Source organism: Protopterus annectens, chromosome 12.part0 (assembly GCF_019279795.1).
Source record: "Protopterus annectens isolate FY-2018-M chromosome 12.part0, PAN1.0, whole genome shotgun sequence".
Taxonomy (NCBI): domain Eukaryota; kingdom Metazoa; phylum Chordata; order Ceratodontiformes; family Protopteridae; genus Protopterus; species Protopterus annectens.
The window spans coordinates 764,832,126-764,854,625 of record NC_056746.1 but is presented as its reverse complement, the minus strand read 5'-3'; positions in this window follow the sequence as shown (position 1 = coordinate 764,854,625).

The following is a 22,500-nucleotide window of genomic DNA, read 5'->3' as shown; positions in this document are numbered from 1 at the left end:
ACAACAACTTCTGTCCTCCTTCAGTGAGGCTTTATCTGGAGCTACTAAAGAAATATCTAAGAAAATTTCTTCCACTTCACCGAGCACTTCCACTGCTTCTTCTAAGTCCTTGGAGAAGCCTTTGAAAAGGGCTCTTACAGATCCATCTGTTCCCTCAGATCCTAAGAAGAAAAGACCAAAATCTATGAATCCAAATTCATCCTCATATCCGAGACATGTAAAGAAGCAATCCTCAGATCAGAATGTCTCTTTGGATCAGAGAAGCCTAAAAACTAAACTTATATTGGATCAGACCCCCTTGGATCCAACACCTAGATCTGAGGATACGGTATTTCACCCAGAACAAAATATTCCCCCTCAGTCAATCCAGTTCCTCCCAGAGTTCCTTCCCTCTTCTTAGAGAGGCCAAACTCTCCATCAGGATTGTCCACTTACTCTTCTAGAAGCTTTACAGAAGACAATGTGGAGAGGTTAGTAAGAAAAATCCTGTCGGTGCACAGCCAGTTAGTGACCTCTTGGATCCTACTCCTTTGGGTCAGGAGATCCATACTTGCAATACTACACTTTGTCTGTTCCTTCTCTGAGCCCTTGGATCCAAGATTCCCAGAGCCTTGGCAATGGTTAGTTTGGCCTTGAATTCAGCATCAGGTGGACTGTTCTTGGGGCAAGGAGGGATTGTGGATCAGAGACTGGCTGTCTCAGATCTGGGTCCAATCCCTCACCCGAGCGGTCTGCCTTTGCGGTCATGAACAGAGCCTTGTCTGCTTCCCTGACTCAGATGGTGCCTACCCCCTCAAACCCTCTGTCTACATCTGTCCCATCTCTGCATCTGGAATCTCAACTACCCTCTCCACAGGGAGAGTTGGTACCGAAACCACAGGTTTCCCATCAGGGTAACCCCACTTCTTCTGACGCCTCCCCAGAACATTCCACTGAGGAGGTCCCTAAGAAGAGAATATGCAAGAGGAAGCATTTAGATTCCCCTGAATTGATCACTGAAAATACAGCCTTTGATGAGGGCAAAAGGTGCCCAGAGTCACCTCCTGATGATGTCTCATTTGGAGACATCCTGGAGATTTTAAAACAGAGAGGTGGCTAGAAGTCCAGCCACTCTTCGTCAGAGGAATTTATACTTCTGAAGGCATTTGGTGCTGGCCCATCTACCACCTGGGTAACTCCACCTACCAATGAGCTCATTAACTTGATCTCACAGTGGGCATGGAGCTGGGGCCCCATCCCTCACTCGAGTGGTCTGTCTATTTGGGAATTGATGAAAAGTCAACAATAAAACATGAACAAATGTGAATAAAACTTAGTAACGAGTACTTTAGAAGACTTCAATGAATCCTGAAAACAGCATTGATATCTAGGAACAAAATTCAAACTATAAACCAATTTGCTCTTCCTTTCCTAACTTACAGATTTAGAGTGACTGACTGGCTCAAAATGTGTTGGATAGCTTAGACAGGAAAATAAGAAGGATGCTTCATGCTAACCAAATGATTCATAAAAATCAGTGCATACCAAGATTATATATTCACCATTCTGAAGGGGGATGGTCCTCCTTGAAACTGATTACATGTACAGATCTGCAATTGTGGGACTCCATGCATATCTGCTAACCTCACAAGACCCAAATGTAGTGAAAGTTTTGAAACATGAGGAGAATAACTCTAAGATGACTTCCCTGCTTAGTCTAGCAGAATCATACTAGTGTCAAGCAGGAATGGAAATCAAACCAGAAGTAGATAAAAAGTCAGGCAGCAACTGAATGTGCCAATAAACAAAAGAAAGTATAAAAAGTGAAGGACCAGATGAGAAGGCAAAAAATGTGGAAAATGCATAAATATAGTTGCAAGTACAGAAAACTTCTGGAAAAACCTCATATTTATCAGGAACAAATGCAGGAATGGTTAAGGAGAGGCAAATTCAAACCAAGAGAAGAAAGGTTAATATTGGCAGCACAAGATAGTGGGCTACGTACATGTTGGTTTGCAAAGTCCATTGAACATGTGAGAGAAACAGACAAATGTAGGTTTTGTAAAACAGAATTGGAACAGTTGCACACCTCATTGGTGGTTGCAAGATACTAATGGCAGAAGGACTGTATACTGAAAGGCATAATAATGTGGCGAGACTGTTGCCCTGGAGACTGTGCAAACATTATGGTACTGAAGTGGCTGAAAAACACTAGAAACATGAGCCACAAAGAAAATTATGAAGTCTACATCACATGAAATCACCCATTACCCACAGTTCAAAAGACAGATGCTAGAAAACTGGATATAGTGGCGCAAGAAAAGAAGACAAAAGTAACATTGATTATTGAAATCACCACACCTAGTGACTGCAGTGTCCTGCATATAGAGAGACACAAAGTCATAAAATATCAGGATTTGCAAGCAAAAATGAGAGTAATGTGGAAGAAAGATACTCAGATAGTTCCAATAGTAGTAGGAGCAATGGTTCTTATAAAAAAAGAGTCTACAGTCATATTTAGATATGCTACCAGTACATGAACTCCATATGAATTCCAGAAGGAAGCATTACTGAGCACATTGCGGGTCCTGTGAAGAGCACATTTGGCTGACATCAAAGAGTGAAACAATACTAATTTCATGAACTTTAATCGTACTTTGACTGAGGAATGGGGTCCATTCCTGTCATGGTATTAGAAACCCAAAAGATAAGGAGAAATTAAAAATGGCCATGGCAAGATCCAGACACCACCAAGCCAGTTCCTGAAAACTGGATAAGATAATGACAGCTCCAGAAGATAAGCTGTTTTGGTCCGTCTGTTGATGCCATGGTTATGACAACAGACACTGAGAAGGAACTTACAGAGGAAAGTTTCTCTGCTCATGCCCCCAACAAGGAGTCTCGGGCGATGGAATTCAGGAAGCGTGTCTATGCCTTAGCAACATTTAATTATTTGGCACATTTCGTGAGACTACAGGGGGACCCAATTAAGGAACTATCAGATACACTCTCTGGATTCATTTCTGAAGAGGTGGAACCATCTGCCACCTCTCTTTTGGCTACCCTACAATTAATATCTAACTCCTCTATGAGGCTCATTTCTAATGTAACAGAAGGAACCGCAGCAGGGTCAGGTGTTGCTATCAGGAGACATGCCTGGATGTGCTTCTGTGATTTTGCTGACCCTTATAAGTCTTTGTTCATCAATGCTCCTTTTGACAGAACGTCTCTTTTTGGCCCCAAAGTTAAAGATACTTTGTCCAGGTGTGAGAAGAATGCAAAGACTCTTTCTGCTGTGGGTGTACATTTTCCACCCCTCAAAGATCCTGTTCAAAGAATCATTGTGGCAGGGATAAAATGTGGTTCAAAAAATCCCAAAGATCTTTCCGACACACACATGGAGGAGGTTCCACCAGAGGTAGAGGGGGGAACTCTAATGTTGGAAGCTGCCCTGGTGGCGGAGGTGGCCCACAGAACCAAGGTTTCAGAGATTCTTTCTTTGCTAAAGCTTTTCAGTGCTCCTGAAAGAAGGGCTGATTGTCCCCCTTTGGAGGCAATCGGAGGTCACTCATCACTACACTGGAGAGCCTGGCTAAAAATAAAAGATACTTAGGTGTAGAGGATCATTTCCAGAGGTTATATAATAACATTTTCCCTTTATCCACCCAATTCAAGAAAATTCTCTGTTCCACTCAGTCAGAGGGAACAAGCAGCAATTTGAATTCAAAAACTGCTATAAACATCCAAAATCCCCCCCAGACTAGCTAAAATCTGGAACTTACTCAAGATTATTTTTAGTGCTAAAGAAAAGAGGGGACTGGAGACCAATTCTGGATCTCAGTATCTTAAAAAAAATCCATTTGAAAGGCTAAGTTCTGGATGGTCAGGTTTCAGTTCAATCTTCTGTTTTAGGAAAAGGATGATTGGATGTGCTCAATAGATCTTCAGAATGCATACTATCATATAAAGATGAACAGGCAATCCAGAAGATTCTTACACTTCCAACTAGGAGCCAGTCACTACCAGTTCAGAGTTCTGCCCTTTGGTCTCATTACAGCCCTTGGGTTGTTTACCAAATGCATAGCAGTAGTAGCAGCTCACTTGAGACTGCAGGGATTCCGAGTGTTTCCATACTTAGATGACTCCATCCTGACCAGACATCAGCTCATTTTGGCTAGAAGAAAAGTGATTCAGACATGTGCTCTATTAGGAATAACCATAAACTATGAAAAGTCCTGTCTAGAACCAAGTCAAACATTAGAATTCATAGGAGCACTACTCAATACAAAACCAACTGCAGCCACACTTCCCTTTTCAAAATTCAGAAGATAAGATCACAAATAGAAAAGATAGATTGCAATGCCAACATCTTAGTCTGCTTGGTCCTTCAGGCATTGGAGTCATTGGTGGCAGCAATAATATTACTATCATTGAACAGATTTCACATGAGAGTTCTCCAATGGATGCTAGCCTCCTAATGGTCATTACTTCATCTGCCTTTATTGGCTCCAATACAGATCACCCATATATACAAGAGAGATCTAATGCAGTGGATTCAGTCAGAAGAGGTTTTTCAAGGCCATTTGTTCAATCCCCCTCAGCTCAAGACCATTATGACCACGGATGCTTCCCAGCTAAGTTGCGGGGGGTCAGTACCTGTGAAAGACAGTCCAAGGTACATGGTCCCTTGAAGAGATCCTTTTACATATCAATGTCCTCAATTTGAGAGGAGTGCTTCTAGTGTTGCAGGCCTTTCAGAATGCTCTCCCTTCAGGAACAACTGCGACAACATGTCAGTGGTTTGGTACATCAACAAACAAGGAGGAACCAGATCTTACCCCTTGTGCCAAGAAGCACTCAGGGTTTGACAATGGGTGATCTCTTCCAACCACTTTCTTATAGCAATGCATGTTCCAGGGTAGTCCAACATGTTAGCAGACAGACTGAACAGGTAAATGCTATTACCTCACAAATAGTCCCTCAAAAAGAATGTAGCAAAACTGATTTTCTTTGCATCTCCACTAAACAATAAGTGCCGCAGCTACTTTGCTCTAATCCCCCACAGGGTGAGTCACCGAGGTATGCTCTTCTTCACTATTGGCCCCTGGTCTAGTTTATGCTTATCCCCAATCCCTTTAATTCCAAACTTCCTACAGAGAGCTGCCAGGTTGAAGAGCAAATTCATCCTCATTGCACTCTTTTGGTCTTGACAGACGTGGTTTCCCTTCCTATGGCCTCACTTAATTCATCAGCCTTGGATTCTGTACCCAGCTCAAGATTTGCTGTCTCACCCAACAGGCATGATACACCCAGACCCCCCCAATCTCAAGCTGACAGCTTGGTGTCTCCATTTCCAGTAATAGCCAGACAACTTATGCTCTCATCTCCTGTCCGACAGATTTTATTATCCTCCCTTAAACCATCCACAAGGAAACTTTATACTAGTAAATGGAAAAGATTTGAATACTGGGCACTTCAAAATGATGTGGAGCCTATTTCTTCCCAGCTTCATAAATTCTTGACTTTTGACTCTTCTTTTTAATCAAGGAGCTAGTTCTTTGACAATTAAAGTTCGGTTGGCAGCAATTTCTAATTTATATATTGGATTTGATGGTTCCTCACTCGCTTCTCATAAGCTTTGTAGAACCTTTTTAAGAAGCACAGTTCTGTTAAGACCCCTGTTTAAAGATCCTACTCTGCCCATGGGATCTATCTTTGGTACTGCAAGCCCTTATTCACCCACCTTTCAAACTAGCACATAACTGCAATCTTAAATTCCTTTCTTGGAAAACATTGGTTTTGGTGGCCATTATGTCAGCCAGACATGTTTCAGAAATTCAAGCCTCATCTGTGAAACCTCCGTATCTAATATTTCATAAAGATAGTTACATTATGAACTAATGCACCCTTTTTGTCCAAAATAGTTTCAGAATCTAGCATTAACAAATCAGGCCATTATGTCAGCCAGACATGTTTCAGAAATTCAAGCCTCATCTGTGAAACCTCCGTATCTAATATTTCATAAAGATAGTTACATTATGAACTAATGCACCCTTTTTGTCCAAAATAGTTTCAGAATCTAGCATTAACAAATCCATCAATTTACCATTTTTCTTTCCAAATTTTTCAGACAAATGAGAATATCTGTTACATTTATTGGATGTTTATAGGGAACTACATTGTTATTTACACAGAATAAAGGACATCAGAACTACAGACCAGTTATTTGTTTCCTTTGCTGATATGAAACTGGGTAAACCAGTATCCAAAATTACTCTCACCAGATGGCTGCATTTCCTTTGTTGACAACACATTGGATATTCCTTCACCACAGCAAGTTCATACTCATTCAACCAGGTATGTAGCAACATTTTCAGTTTTTCGTTCAAGGGTTTCCATGGGTGAAATATGTGCAGCAGCGACTTGGGCTTCCCCTCATACTTTCATCACTCATTACAAAGTGGATTTGGCATCCAGAGGTAGAGCATCACTTGGCTCAATGGTGCTTAGGAATATCCTGCCTTGAGTCCACCCTGGGATTTAGGTAGCTGGGGACTCTGTCCCATCACTTGAGGACAGAATAAAAACGGACAAGATCAGATAAAGAAGTTATGTACTTATCATAACATTCCATCTGTTGTCCATTTTTATTCTTCCTCAGCTCCCACCCATCAAGTCCATTGGGTAATTCTTTACCATTGTTGGTAATGCCCTCTTCTACTGTTGTGGTATCTCTTGATACCATCACTGTGATTATGAGTGCCCCATTGGCGCTGACTATATCCTCACCCTTGCTACCCGTCTCCAAACTAGAGACCATGGTGCCATTTTCCTTAAACACCACAGACCCAATACTCTCCTTCTCTGGACCGGCCAGATTCTCCTTCAGGAATATCCACTAGGTCCACCAGAAGCCTATCCAAACATGATGTGGTGCACTTGTTGGATCAGCTGCTGATAGCCAGAGGGATTCCTTATGGGCCTAAGACTCATCCCCATTTGGGACTGGGTGCTGACTTTCCCAGTACTCTCATGTATTCTCCTCCTTTGGATCTCCCAGTTTCGACAATTGTGGTGAACCCCTCCCTCAGCACCAACAGTGCCTGTCACTGAGGCCCCAAGGTAGACTGTTTGATTTTCGGTTTCGACGGAACGATCCCTTCCTCCATCTAATGGTTGGGGGGGCGGACTCCTCAGTTTAGGGCACGGTTTAGGGCCAGGAATTTCACTGGCTCTGATCTGGCTGGAGGCTCCATCTCTGGGAGCAGGTCTGACGTAGCAGGGTGTGACCCTGGTTCTGAGGCTGTCTTACTCAGTTCTGGGCTCCCACTCTTCTTTGGGCGGGCCTGCTTTCCAGATGATGGAATGCTTGCTCCAGAGGTGCTCCACCAATTTTGGAACTCCCTTCTGCTCCCTCTGATCTACAGCTACCATGTGCCACCTCCCCAGAACACCGGGAGCAAAGCCTCAGGATATCCCTGTCCAGGATGCCCCTTCTTCTGAGTCTTCCTTAGAAATTCCCACTGAGGAACCTCCTCAGAAGAAGTCATGCAAGAGGAAGCACATCGAATCGCTTGAAGAGTCGCTGACTGAGGACATGGATTACAATGATAGGGAGGGGTCCCCACGGTCACCCCCAGATGATATCCCATTTGGAGACATCCTTGAAATATTAAAACAGAGGGGTGGCTGTAAGCCCTCCAACCACTCCTTGGATGAATCCGTGTTCCTGCAGGCTTTTTGCTCCCGGCCTTCTACCTCTTGGGTGACCCCACCTGCCAATGTGCTGGTACAACTGATCATGAAGCATGCCTGGGAGAATCCTGACTCCATAGAGGCCATCCCAAGGAGACCTGATAAAATACTTTGCCCCCAAGGAGCATCACACTGGTCTAATGGGTTTCCAGTTGATGTGATGGTTGTGGCAGCGGCCACAAAAAAGGACCTAGTGGAAGAAAGTCCTACTGTTCACCCACCCAACAGAGAGTCTTGGGCTGTGGACAAACTGGGGAAGTGAGTTTTTGCTTCGGTGACTTTTGCTGTTAGGTCCCTGAATTACCTGGCACATTTTACGAGGCTCCAAAGAGATCTAATCACTGAGCTTCCTGGAACTCTCATAGGTTAAGTTTCTGATGAGGCATGAGACAAGGTTGCCTCTCAACTTGCCACCCTTGAGTCCATATCTAACTCGTCCATGAGGTTGTTGTCTCATGCAACCAAAGGGGCATCTAGAGCTGTGGGTGCAGGCATTGTTATTAGGCGTCATGCCTAGATGCGCATATGTGATCTTGTGGACTCCTTCAAATCCTCCTTTTTGAATGCCCCTATTGAGCCTTCAGCCTTGTTTGGCTCCATAGTGAAAGACTCTCTGTCCAGGTGTGAACAAGATGGAAAGACCCTGTTTGCCATTGGCCTGCATTATTCCAAACTTCAATGTTCCTATTCCAGGAACCGGAGGAGTGGGAAAATCTGGCATAAAAATCTCAGGGCCCTTTTCGAAAAGCATGTGGCTAGGATTCCCCCAGAGGCAGAGGGGGTAACAATGGTGGAAGACACCCATTCAGGGGCAGAGGGGGTCCACGGAATCAAGACTCCAGAGATTCCTTCTCTGGGCAGTCTTATCACCGCTCCTGAAGCATTGCCTGATTGCTTTCCTCTGGAAGCAGTTGGGGGTCATTTTTCTCTGCACCAAGCTGCCTGGTGCTCTATTACAAATGATCGATGGGTGCAGAGCATAATCTCCAGAGGCTACTACATTCCTCTATCCTCCCCTCCCAAACCTTCCAAAAACCTTCCCGATGTTTCAACCCACCAAAGGGAAGAAGCAGCTTCAGAAATATTGAAGCTATGTCAAAAAAGAGACATCCAACCAGTCCCTCCAGACCAATGTGGATCAGGGTTTTACTCAAGATTCTTTTTAGTGCCAAGAAAGACCATGGACTGGAGACCCATCTTGGATCTCAGCCACTTAAACAAATCAATTGTTCAAACCAAATTCCGCATGGTTACTATTCAGTCCATCCTCCCCTTTCTGAGGGAGGATGCTTGGATGTGCTCGATAGACCTCCGGAATGCATATTACCACATCAAAATGGACAAGCACTCCAGGAGTCTCCTTCACTTCCAGCTAGGAGCCAATCACTATCAGTTTCGTGCCCTGCCATTTGGTCTCTCAACGGCCCCCAGAGTGTTCACGAAATGCTTAGCAGTGGTAACAGCTCATCTGAGACTTCAAGGATTCCAGGTGTTTCCATATTTGGACAATTGGCTCCTCACCACCCCCAACCAAGTGTCTCCTGACAATGGCTCTCCAATACACCCTTTCTCTAACAGGGTCCCTAGGCATAACTGTACACTGGGAAAAATCCAACCTAGACCCCACTCAACAACTGGAATTTATAGGGGCAGTACTCGACACTTGTTCTTGTCTGGTATCTCTTCCAGCCCACAGACTCCAGAGACTAAGATCGCAAGCGCATGTGATACTCTGTCAAACGAGATTGTCAGTGAAGGAAGCCATTCAGGTGCTGGGGTCCATGGCTGCAGCCATTCCTATAGTTCCCCTTGTGAGGTTACACATGAGGATCTTACAATGGTTCCTCCTGACACAGTGGTCTGCAAACATTCATCCTCTAGACACGCAGATTCTCATAACCAATTTGTGCAAACAGGACCTTCTTTGGTGGATGAGGCCAGAAACAGAACTGTAGTGTCACCCTTTTCAGCCCCCTCAGCCCTGCACCATGGTGACCATGGACACTTCCTTGATAGGGTGCACGGGCCATTTTCAGGGAAAGAGAGTCCAAGGCACATGGTTGAAGTTAGAGGCTGATCTGCACATCAATTTTCTGGAGTTAAGAGCGGTGCTATTAGCATTGCAAGCACTCCACCCGCTCCTCCCTTCTGGAACTATTGTAATTCAGTCAGCCAATATGTCAGTAGTCTGGTACATCAACAAACAAGGAGGAACCAAGTCATACTCCCTGTGCTGGGAGGTCATGAGAATTTGGCAATGAGGGATAGCTTCCAACCATTTTCTGATAGCAACGCACATTCCAAGGAAGTCCAATGTGATCACAGACAGGCTGAGCAGGTGCATTCTGCTTCCCCACGAGTGGTCTCTCAATCCCAAGATAGTGGCAGAGATTTTCAGCCAATGGGGCCAGCCTTGCTGTGAACTTTTTGCTTCTCCCACGAACAAAAAATGCAGCAGCTACTTCACCCTACTTACCCTGGAGGGGGGAGTCACCGAGAGATGCTCTGTCCCAAAATTGGTCCACGGGTCTCCTATACGCCTATCCTCCAATTCCCTTGATACCACTATTTCTAAAGAAAGCAACTTGGCTGAGATGCAAGGTGATCCTCATTCCTCCATTCTGGCCCTGCCAAGTGTGGTTCCCCTTTCTCCGGCCTCACCTGATACAGCCTCCATGAATTCTGACACCGATCCAGAGCTAATTTTTCACCCCCAAGGGTTGACACAACCAAACTTGTCCACTCTCAAGCTGACAGCTTGGCTTCTCCACTTCCGTTAGTCACCAGGCAAGAAGCCCTGCCTTCTAATGTTCGTGATATTATTCTGGCCTCTCACAAGCCATCCACCAGGAAACTTTACAGAGATAAATGGAAAAGGTTTTCTTCCTGGTCTGTAGAACGAGGGTTGGATCCCTTTTTGGCCACTACCTCTTTTATCCTTCAATATCTGTCTGAACTTTTCGAGCATGGAGTGTCTGCATCTACTATAGGAGTTCATTTCGCAGCAATTTCCAATTTTCAAAACGGTTTACAAGGCACACCTGTAATGTCCACTTGACTTTGTAAAACCTTTCTTAAAGGAGTGTTCCTCAGTAGACCTCCACTCAAATACCCGTTAGAAACATGGAATTTATCACTTGTACTGCAGGCCCTGTCCTAGCCCCCCTTTGAGCCTGCTGCCAAATGTGATATCAGTTTTTTGTCTTGGAAATCTCTCTTTTTGGTGGCTGTCACTTCTGCCAGAAGGGTTTCAGAACTACAGGCCCTATGGGTCAATAGGCCTTATCTCATATTTCATAAAGACAGAGTATCTCTACACACTAATCCATCCTTTCTGCCCAAATTGGTGTCTGAATTTTCTATGAACCAGTCAATTGAACTCCCAGTGTTTTTCCCCAATTTTTCTAACAAAGGTGGATACTGTCTACATTGTATATAGGCAATTACATTTTTACCTGGACAGGACAAAATCCTTTCGTAAATCTGAACAACTTTTTATTTCCTTCTCTGTTCCCGGAATGGGAAATGGCCTTTCTAAAGTCACTTTATCTAAGTGGCTCACAGATTGTATATCCTTTTCCTATTCGTGTGCTAATGAAACCAGACCTCACACCATCAAAGCTCATTCAACTAGGGCTGTAGCTTCCTTGGTAGCCTTCCATTCTAGTGCCTCTATGGATGATATCTGCGCAGCAGCCATTTGGGCTAAACCACACACCTTCATCAAGCATTACAAATTGGATGTGATTTCTAGAGGAAGAGCTGCCTTTGGCTCTATGGTGCTCAGGAATGTTCTGCCATAAGGGCCATCCAGGTATATCAGGTAGCTTGGGATTCTGTCCCATCAGTGATGAATGGGAAGAAGATTAACAACATTAGATAAAGAAGTTATGTCTTACCATAACGTTCCATCTATGTTGTTGATCTTCTTCCATTCATCATATCCCTCCCTCAGTCCCCCTCCATAGGCTCCTGGCAGATTATGGGTCCTGGTGGTGTCTCAGGGTTTCTCTTTGCATAGAAATGGCTTCTACTGCTATCTATTGTCTTTAGCAAACTCGATTTGAGGTCATTGAGAGAAGGCATTGTGGGTAGCAACTTAGCTCGAGAGTTTTTTGGTGTACGCGAGTTTGCTATTTGGCCGACATGGTTCCGAGGGCTCAGTACGAACCCATCAATGATGAATGGAAGATCATCAACAACATAGATGGAATGTTATGGTAATACAGAACTTCTTTTATAATCTTATTGGAAACACACACCATCCAATCTGATACCATATTCTTGGGGGACATCTCAATATTAACTGGGAATCATATATTGTATGACACCAAATGGCAGGCACAGAGATTCCTGGATTTTGTAAACACAAACTTCCTAAACCAGATTGTCAATATGCTGACCACTGGTGCAGACAAACTGGATCTGGTCCTCATTAATATGGGAGATTGCTGCCCATCCCCCAATGTAATGTCTACTCTAATAAGGTCAGACCACAAAATGGTCTCCTTTAAAGTAAAAATAAAACACGTAACCCTAGCCAACTGTGGAATGTTCAGGAACTACTCTAGGGCTAACGTCCTACTAAGTGGTAACCTGGCAACATTTCAAGCCCCCATAAACCCCAAGAACTCTGCTGCCTATGCAGAACTTTTCATAGAAACCCTATATGAGGATGTTAATAGCTGCACAGAGGCAGCTGTACCTACCAGGAAGAAGTACAGAACTAACTCAAAAAAACAAGCCACCCTGGTAGAATCACACCATCAGCAGGCTGTATAACAGCAGGAAGAAAATCATGGCAAAAATTAGGAGGCATAACACCAAGCAGGATAAAGTGCTGTCATCAAACAAAACAAACAACTCATAAGACAAATAAAGCCTACCAAAGCCAAATTTGAGACAAAATTGGCCTCTCAGACCAAGGATAACCACAAGGCATTCTTTAGCTATATCTGCAACCTCAAAGGCAATACACAATTGTGTGAAGAGATCATTGTTAATGGAGCCACCTATGCTGAGCCAGAAGTTGTAACAAATCTACTAGCAGTCAAATTTACCTCTAACTTTACCCCTCCCCCCAACCCTCCATCAAGAAATACCATCAAATATAACTCCTTTCTTACTGTCACTGGGGAACAGATCCTTCATGTTCTCTCTCTAAGGCCAAGAACACTGCCTTGATGGGTCTAGACCGGGGGTCTCAAACTCACGGGAGCATGAGGGCCACAAATAACCCCAAGTATTTTTTGGGGGGCCGCAAGTCCAAGTCATCCACAAACTATATATTTTTTTAATTAACAGAAAAGTTACAAAAAAATTTGGTTTGAAGCAACAGACCAATACTATTCTATTGTATTAGTTTCAAATATTCTAGTAATTGCACCTAAATCTATGACAGAAAATTTGTTGCCCATGAAAATTATTGCCTTTCTTCATTTTGACTGCTTAGCTGACAACGTTTTGCAGAGACCAGAACACCAACATTAGGCTTTATGTCACATGAAGCAGCCACTCGCAAGGTAGCTGTTGTGTTCATCAGTCAACCTTGACCCGAAAATGGATTTGTTGAGCTTCATAGATGAAAAAAACTGTTCACAAACGAATGTACTGCCAAACATCGCAATAATTCGAGCAGCCATAGAGAAAAGCTTTGGAAACTTATCTCGACTCATATACTTATAAAAATCTGCAATGCCAGCATCTATGAACTTCTCTTTCAGAACACTATCGCACTGAAGTTCCAATGACTCCATCTGGAATTCTTCAGAGACAGTGTTAACATCTATGGAAAATGGCATTGTAAAGATGGCAAATAGGGGTTCTAGTGCCTCGAAATCCTGAAACCGACGGTCAAATTCTGCTCGTAATTTGCTGACTTTGTCTGAATATTCTTTCAAAAACTGTTTTTTGACTGTTCCAAGTGACTGTAAGGCAGTGAAATGAGCTAGGTTACCATCCATCAGCTGTTTTGCCCACTGGGAAAGTTTATATATGAAAGCCTTGACATATATCCGTGTTATCGTTTGTTTTGTGCCCTGGAGCCTGAGATTGAGTTCATTAAGATGTGTAATATCCTTCAGAAAAGCAAGGTTAGATATGAAAAATGGATCAGCTAGCTGCAGAATTTCATTTTCTTTCATTGCCATGAAGATTGCTATTTCCTGTCAAAGTGCAAAGAATCTTTTCAGCGCACTTTCCCTACTTAGCCATCTGACTTCAGTGTGATAGAGTAATTCTCCATATTCGGTATCAAGGTTAGACAGAAAGTCATTAAACTGGCAGTAATTTAGACCTCTAGCATGTATAAAGTTAGTCACCTTAACAACAACATCCATGACTTCCTTCATTTGGAGACTTTTTCCACACAATGCTTCCTGGTGCAAAATGCAGTGAATTGCAATGAAGGTGTGAGTGACACCAATACTATTGAGCTTTGCTTTCAGTAACCAAACACCAACTTTTTCAGAACACATTGTAGGTGCACCATCAGTTGCTACCAAAACAAGCTTATCCCATGGCAATTCCGACTTTTCTAGACATTTTTCAAGTTCGCCAAATACATCACGTTCGTGGTTGTGCCTTTCAAAGGTAGCAGGTCTAGTAATTCTTCCATAACATTCAAGTTCCTGTCCACACCTCGAATAAAGGCAGTGCAGTGTGCGGTATCTGTTATGCCAGTGCTCTCATCAAGGGCAATTGAAAAAGCTTCAGACTGTTTGCTAGCTTCAAGTAGCTGCTGGTGTACATTGCTGGCCAATTCAGTAAATCTGCTGCCCACTGTATTTGCAGACAAACTTATACCTTCAAACAACTTCTTCTTGTCTGGGCAAAGAATTTCACTTGCTTTTATGAAGCAGTTTTTAATGAACTGGCCTTCAGTGAATGGACGGGATGACTTCGCAATCATTTCACTGTTAACAAAGCTTGCTCATACTGAATCATCGCTCATTTTGTTAAGGTTTTTGATGATGCTTTGCTGCTTGGCAAAGGCTGATTTTAGTTGATGAACTTTCTTTTCCCTCATTTTGCCTGTGATCACATCATATTCGTTACTATGCATAGTTTCATAATGTCTCTGTACATTGTATTCCTTTGGAATGGAAACCGATTTATAGCAGATTAGGCATTTGACTATTCAACTCAGTGAAAAAAATATAATTTTTCCCACTTCTCTTGGAAAAACATGCTTTTCATCTACAACCTTTTGTTTCTTGGATGACAACATCACTTATACTCACTTATAATAGTAGTCTGCAATAAACAAACATACAAAGAAAATTAGAGTTGTTTCCAAATTTTCTATCGCTGAAACAAACACTTCCTTAGTAACAGATGATGACCACAAATTATAAATAAGTATTCTCTCTCTCTCTTTCTCTCACTCTCAGTTCCATTCCTGCCACAAAATAACCTTCAAATGTTTTCTAATTTTTAATTGGTATTACAAACTTTAGTTAGGCTCACATACATGCACACATACACACAATGATCTTTGCATAATTAACCCACACTTTCCTGAGTTCCCCAAGACAGCCGCATAAACCGCCAAGAACAAAGATATCCAGCAGTTGGTGCAGACTGCAGAGATAACCGGCACCTACCAAGTCAAACATTCCCAGTAATCAAATGTCAATAAACAAGTTCCATCAGTCACACATTTGTGAATCCTGGGTAGTACAAGGGGATATGAGTTATGTAGGGTTCTCTGTACCGGCAGTCTTCTAGGTAAGCAATAGTTTATGACTCAGTATGTCTAAGTATGCACAAGCACCGAAATGTCACATTTTATTTTGCCCAGCGATCACATAAGCAGTTTGCCAAGTATGCACAAGCACCAAAATGAAAATTTCCCCACTGATCCCTTCATCAGCATGTCTCAGTATGCACAGGCACCAAAATGAAACATGTCCCCACTGATTCCTTCATCAGCATGTCTCAGTATGCACAGGCACCAAAATGAAACATGTCCCCACTGATCCCTTCATCAGCATGTTTAAGTATGCACAAGCACCAAAATGAAACATTTCCCCACTGATCCCTTCATCAGCATGTCTCAGTATGCACAGGCACCAAAATGAAACATGTCCCCACTGATCCCTTCATCAGCATGTTTAAGTATGCACAAGCACCAAAATGAAACATTTCCCCACTGATCCCTTCATCAGCATGTCTAAGTATGCACAGGCACCAAAAGGAAACATGTCCCCACTGATCCCTTCATCAGCATGTCTAAGTATGCACAAGCACCAAAATGAAACATTTCCCCACTGATCCCTTCATCAGCATGTCTAAGTATGCACAGGCACCAAAAGGAAACATTTCCCCACTGATCTCTTCATCAGCATGTCTAAGTATGCACAGGCACCAAAATGAAACATGTCCCCACTGATCCCTTCATCAGCATGTCTAAGTATGCACAAGCACCAAAATGAAACATTTCCCCACTGATCCCTTCATCAGCATGTCTAAGTATGCACAAGCACCAAAATGAGACATTTCCCCACTGATCTCTTCATCAGCATGTCTAAGTATGCACAAGCACCAAAATGAGACATTTCCCCACTGATCTCTTCATCAGCATGTCTCAGTATGCACAAGCACCAAAATGAAACATGTCCCCACTGATCCCTTCATCAGCGTGTCTAAGTATGCACAAGCACCAAAATGAAACATGTCCCCACTGATCCCTTCATCAGCGTGTCTAAGTATGCACAAGCACCAAAATGAGACATTTCCCCACTGATCCCTTCATCAGCATGTCTAAGTATGCACAAGCACCAAAATGAAACATGTCCCCACTGATCCCTTCATCAGCATGTCTACGTATGCACAAGCACCAAAATGAGACATTTCCCCACTGATCTCTTCATCAGCATGTCTAAGTATGCACAAGCACCAAAATGAGACATTTCCCCACTGATCTCTTCATCAGCATGTCTCAGTATGCACAAGCACCAAAATGAGACATTTCCCCACTGATCCCTTCATCAGCATGTCTAAGTATGCACAAGCACCAAAATGAGACATTTCCCCACTGATCCCTTCATCAGCATGTCTAAGTATGCACAAGCACCAAAATGAAACATGTCCCCACTGATCCCTTCATCAGCATGTCTCAGTATGCACAAGCACCACAATGAAACATGTCCCCACTGATCCCTTCCTCAGCATGTCTACGTATGCACAAGCACCAAAATGAAACATGTCCCCACTGATCCCTTCATCAGCATGTCTCAGTATGCACAAGCACTGAAATTACACATTTTATTTTGCCCAGCTATCACATCAGCAGTTTGCCAAGTATGCACAAGCACCACAATGAAACATTTCCCCACTGATCCCTTCATCAGCATGTCTCAGTATGCACAAGCACCACAATGAAACATTTCCCCACTGATCCCTTCATCAGCATGTCTACGTATGCACAAGCACCAAAATGAAACATTTCCCCACTGATCCCTTCATCAGCATGTCTCAGTATGCACAAGCACCAAAATGAGACATTTCCCCACTGATCTCTTCATCAGCATGTCTAAGTATGCACAAGCACCAAAATGAAACATGTCCCCACTGATCTCTTCATCAGCATGTCTCAGTATGCACAATCACCAAAATGAGACATTTCCCCACTGATCTCTTCATCAGCATGTCTCAGTATGCACAAGCACCAAAATGAAACATTTCCCCACTGATCCCTTCATCAGCATATCTCAGTATGCACAAGCACCAAAATGAGACATTTCCCCACTGATCTCTTCATCAGCATGTCTAAGTATGTACAAGCACCACAATGAAACATTTCCCCACTGCTCCCTTTTCATTAGTACTGAGTACAACAAAGTCAAATAAACATACAGTATTCTCCAAGGGCAGCATATAAAAATGTACATGGCAACCATAGCTTTCAACCCTCCGTCTCCAAAGTGAGGAAGACTACCTCTTTTAATGTGTGGCAAATGTGCAAAATGATTAATCCCTGAATGGCAGAAATAATTGTAATGGTTACATTCCAGAGATTTTCTTAGCTATAGAAATGAAACCAAGATTTAAGCTATTGTACACCACCACTTCTATAGCTTTTTACCCTCTGAGAATTAAAACGTGTTTGGACCCTGAAGCAGTTTTTAATAACTTACAATCAAGAAAAGAGGAACCGGACTGAGGGCAGGAGTGAGTTCTGGCTCTCTCAGTAAGAATGCTAACACTCTACCATGGATATCCACTAAAAATGAATGTGTGACAGGTATAGATTTTTGAGAAACATAAATATTTCAGGACCTTAAATGAGGAACCCCTCGAAAATCACCCTATCTTTGTTAAAAATACAGAGAATCTGCTTGCAGCACAGGGTGCCAAACCAGACAAGTTAACTGTTCAGACAGATCCATGTTTGGTGCCCTGTGCTGCAAGCAGGTTCTCTGTATTTTAACAAAGATCCAAAGAGAACTACAATCGCTACAGCAGCTTACCTCAGGAACACTCCGCTTCCAATTTCAGGGTCAGTCTGCTGGAAGGAGATGATCCGACGCAACATGGAAATTAATTGAAGAAACGTGCCTAATTTGAGAAGGAGATGCCATTGGAGGAGGAAAAAACACCTGACCGCAATCCTTCAATCACATCTCCACTCTATTAGGCATATATGGTGATGGAATATATGCAAGACGTACAGAGAAGACACAGGACGTATGGAGCAGATGTACGGGAAAAAAAAACTACCACACAACCGGAACTCTACTAAGTGATCACAGGCCGTGGAAAACTACTTTGCTGGCCACATGTTTGAGACCCCCAGGCTAGACAATATTCCAGGATGCCTTCTAAATAGCATGAAACATGACCTATCAGGCTGTCTGTTATTGCCTTTTAACTGTAGCCTCCAAACAGGCTTCATGCCTCACATTCTCATGGAGAAAAGCAACAGTCATCCCTCTGCACAAAGGCAGGCCATCTACAAACCCTGGAAATCATAAGTGACACTAACCTCATACGCAAAGCCATGGAAAGAATTATCATGGAAATGATTAATAATGACATAGGAAATCTCACAACACTGGACCCAACCCACTTTGGTTTCGTCAAGGGCAGGTCATTTCTACTCAACCTGGTGGACTTCTTTGAGAAGATCACTGCAGCAAAGAATGAGAGCAAAACAGTTCACACTGCCTACTTTGGTCTGGCCAAGGCATTTGATACAATACCCCACTTGGACATTGCTGGCAAACTCAAGAGGTTAGGTATAAACCCTTTTTTTCAACTGGTGGATAGCCAGCTGGCTCGCAGGCAAGATCAAGGAAATTAGAATTGGAGAATCTACTTCCACAAAGATGGCATTCATAAGCAAAGGTCCTCAGGGATCAGTCCTGGGACCACTCCTTTTTGGCATTTACCCCTCTGAAGTAAAGGCCAGTATTAAAGGCCTCAGGCTGACTAAATATGCAGACGATTACAAATTAGAAGCAGTCATAGAATCCCCTACTGACACAAATGTTCTCCAGGAAGGGATGACACAGACAAATAACTTGTGTCAGAGCCATCATATAACTAAATGACAAGAAATGCATAATGGTACTTTTCTGGAAGTGATTCATTCCTGTTAACTATTATACTAAAAACACAGTAGTCAGAGACTTGGAGACACACATGGACAGTAATCTAGCTTTGACTACAGTAGTGAGGAAATCATTCTGTGTTGTGTAATGTATAAACAAAGGTATGGCATCTAGGTCCAAGGATGTCATTGTTCCACCGTATTTATCATTCATCAGACCTATCTTTGAGTACAATGTCCTTTTTGGTATGAACATTAAGAGGCACATTCAACAATTGGAACCTTCACAGTGGTTCCTCACTAAAAAAAAAAAAAAAAACTTAGGGTATAAGTAACATATCCTATGCAGCTCACCTCAAAGCCCTATCTCTGTATTCTGTTTCCTATAGAATGTTGAATAGAGATCTATTCCTGGCATACAAGGCATTGTCAGACTCCACCCTGATGGACTTCCTGCATATCCACAAAACAAACAGCACCAGAATTACCTGTTCTAAGACTTAAACCTTCTCTGTGATATAAATAGGACCTGCTGGTGAGGCAGATAGGTACCCACAGATTATCTGTTCGCTGGAGCAGGCAACCCATCCATGTGAAGCAGACTACCTCCCTAACCCAATTCATGTGTAACTTAGGCAACTGGATAGGGAACAGGAATTTCAGCTGTGATTTGGCACTTATGTCTAATGAACAGAGGCAGTCTGTAAATGGTTCATTTCCCAGGCCCCTGCTTGTAAATGCTTCATCTCCCAAGCCCCTGGTTAAATTTATCAAGGGTACCAGAACCTGTCAGAGATTTGGGATGCATAGCTAGCCTTAAAAAGGCCCTTGTGGTCATTAGCCTAGTACATAGCAATGAACCTATGAACCATTAATCGTCACTAAAATCAGTGTAAAAAAATAATCACAAATGCAGACCAATAAGCTAAATTTCTAATTATTAAAAGAAAAACAAAACGTCTATATAGGAGGCTTTGTCCTCCACATTACCTGACATGGGGCTCCAGCATCTATATACATATATATATTTAGATATATAGATATATAGATTCTGAAGCTATTGCTACTCAATGTTAGATGTCTAAACTTCAAAATGCACTCTCTCAAGGCACTCCTAAAAATGGAGAGCATTGATATCTGTGCAGTAACTGAGACCTGGTTCAAGGCTCCAGAGAGCACCCCTGCAATACCAGGCTACAACTCTTACCACACTTTTCGAGCACCATACCAGGACCGAAACACTAAAATTGGAGGAGTGTCCATATTCACCAAGGATATTCACACCACCAGGCTAGTTGCCCAACATAATGCGTTTGAAATTCTCCAGGTTTAACTAACACTAGATAAGACTGCCATCCAAATTGCAGCTTGCTACAGATCCCCCACCATGCCCCAAGATTCTCACTACACCTTTCTAAATATACTGGAAAATATTAAGATACAACCAAACACCTTAATATTGGGTGATTTCAACTACCCTGCCATTAACTGGGAAAACTACTCATGTACCAACACCTTTGCCCAACGGTTCTTGGAATTCATAATTTCAATGCCCTGGATCAACTAATCCATAGTCCCACCAAGGGCTCCAATATCTTAGACCTGGTCATTACCAACATGGGAAATTGATGCTCCACACCTATGGTCACCCCCTCCTTGGTCAGGTCTGACCATAAGCTAATCACTTTTTACATCCACATCCCAACCTCACCCCCACCCCCCGAGTAAGGAAACCTCCATAAAAAACGTCTCCAAATACAACTTCATGCTATTCAAGTCAGAAGTGACAAACTTCATGACACCCATGCAGACGGGAACTGAAAGTTCAACTGCTAAATCCTACACTAAGGCACTGCATGAGCACATCCACTCATGCATGAATCATGCCATCCCAAATAGAACCAAGATGCTCTCCTCCAAAAAAAGGAAGCCAATCTGGTGGTCCCCTGCCATAAACAAACTTTACAGTAAAAGGAAGAAACTGCTGCAGAAAAGAGGAAAATCCCAGGATGCAAAAAACTCCCTTACCAGCCTCATTAAGAAGCTGAGATCCCTCATAAAATCCTCCAAAGCTAGTTATGAAAACAAAATTGCCAAAGATTCCAACGACAACCACAAGGCATTCTATAACTATGTCAAGAATCTAAATGGCAATGCTCAGATCTGCTCTAAGCTACAACTGAATGGCATTAAATATACTAATCCCAAGAATATTGCCAATATCCTGGCAGATCAATTCAGTGCCAAATTCAACCCCCTCTCACCCCCTAAACAGCCCATCTCAATACTGGAAGATTGCCAAATTCTGGTAATAATGACCACACAGGTAAAAAAACACACTCTCCAAAGCTAAGAATACAGCATCCATGGGACCAGATGACATCCCGGGCTGTGTATTACATGAACTGCAAAATGAATTGGCACCTCACCTAAGTGTCATGTTTAATCATAGCCTCACCTCAGGCTTTGTGCCCACTAAGTGGCGCACAGCTACAGTTATCCCACTCCACAAGGGGGATCCATATTGGATCCCAGGAACTAGCACCCCATCAGTCTGATGAGCCTGATCTGCAAGGCCATGGAACGTATTTTCATGGAACCTATAAACAAAGACATTGGCAACCTTCAAACACTGGACCCACCCAGTTTAGGTTCATGAAGGGATGATCATGTCTCCTGAACCTGACTGACTTCTTCGAATCAGTCTCTATAGCTGTGGACGAGGGTAAGGCGGTCCACACAGCCTATCTGGACCTTGCCAAGGTCTTTGACACCATCCCCCACTCTGGAATCATAGATAGACTTATTAAGCTAGGCATTAATCTCTACGTCACTCAATGGGTTGCCAACTGGCTTACTGACAGAACCCACACTGTAAAAGTAGCTGACTCTAAATCCAACTCTAGACAAGTGGAGTACCTCAGGGTTCAGTCCTGGGACCGCTCTTGTTTGGCAACTACTTCTCTGAAGTACAGGCCAACACTAAGGGACTCTGGTTAACAAAGTTCACAGATGACTGCAAACTGGGAGCCATTATTGAATCCCCAAATGATGTGGATACTCTACAAAAGGGCCTTACAGAAACAGATGCTTGGTGCCAGAGCCATGGGCTCAAGCTCAATGCCAAGAAATGTATAGTTATCCCCTTTGGGAAAAAACATGTACCTGTGAATTACCACATAGGTGGCAGTACACTAAACACTGAGTGTGAT